The sequence below is a fragment of the Ceratosolen solmsi genome, unplaced genomic scaffold, assembly GCF_000503995.2.
Source record: "Ceratosolen solmsi marchali unplaced genomic scaffold, CerSol_1.0 scaffold47, whole genome shotgun sequence".
Classification (NCBI taxonomy): Eukaryota; Metazoa; Arthropoda; class Insecta; order Hymenoptera; family Agaonidae; genus Ceratosolen; species Ceratosolen solmsi.
This window is the reverse complement of record NW_011948419.1, coordinates 8,093,476-8,094,683: the sequence shown is the minus strand read 5'-3', so window position 1 is coordinate 8,094,683 and position 1,208 is coordinate 8,093,476.

Sequence of the window (1,208 nt, the reverse complement as noted above, 5' to 3'; positions counted from 1 at the left end):
TTTTATGTATCAATTGATATATTAATTTATTCTTTAATAAAAAATTATGTATTTGAACTAAATATTACCTATCATGTAACAATAACAGAGTAAAGAAGGGCATCTGAAAAGTTACATTAAAAATAGACATTTTTGTAATTACATCATAAAAAGTAATTGAAATATCTAAGATACGGGTGCTTTAACATAATTTTAATTAAATAGAAAACTTCAATTATTTTCAAACATTTAAGAACCATTATTCTATAGATTTCTGAAATAAGGCAGAATTCATAAATTTGTATGGTATTTATATATCAAAATAATTATTTATTTAAAAGTATTTATTACTTCCTGTAAAATTATTTAAATTTTTATAATTCTTTTATGTATAATCTTTTAATTATAATTTATGATTGTCTAAAAAAAAACATTTATATCAATATCCGGATTCAAAGCTTTTAAGCTGACGTATTACACTACTTAAAAAAAGGGTTTACAAACTATTTAAAATATGAAGTATAGATAAATTAGGAAATTTGTTTAAATTATTTGAAATTTCAAAACATAAAGTAAATATGTTATATCAATTATAAAATTATGAAACGAAATTAGTTGTAATATTTATAACTAAAAGGTATTATTTGAATACTCATCTAAAACAGAAAATTCTACGATCGATCCTCTGAATTTTTCAATTGAAAATTTCACTGGTAAAAATTGTACCCAGCATAAAGGAAAAACATTTTTTCTCTAATGAAAATATATTTTAATTGCCTAAGTATCTGCTTACATTAGAAGATTAAAAATTGCATGTCAATTGATAATACAATTATTTTATAAGATAATGGTATTTTAATGATTAAAATTTATTGTGATCTTAGTACGCAATATTTCGTAAACCGAGACTAATAAATTAAAGAATAAATCGCGTGCCCATTGCAGCTTTGTAATCAAGTCTAGAGTCTAGTTGCTTTTCTTAACTCTATGAAAAAAAGCTTTGAATAAATTACGTAAAGTGTAAGGTCCGCGCGAGAGTGCCTAATAATCGAAACGACAAAGTTCGAGAATCCTTGCAAGTCAGTCGAATGGTAGTCGAAAAGTGTCGATGGGTGCGTATGAAAATATAATAAAAATAAGAAATACGAGGCTTCGGAACTTCTCGTCGAAGTTCACTTTGACATCCATGACCTTGTTTTACACTTGTTGGCTAATTAGTAACATAAGTA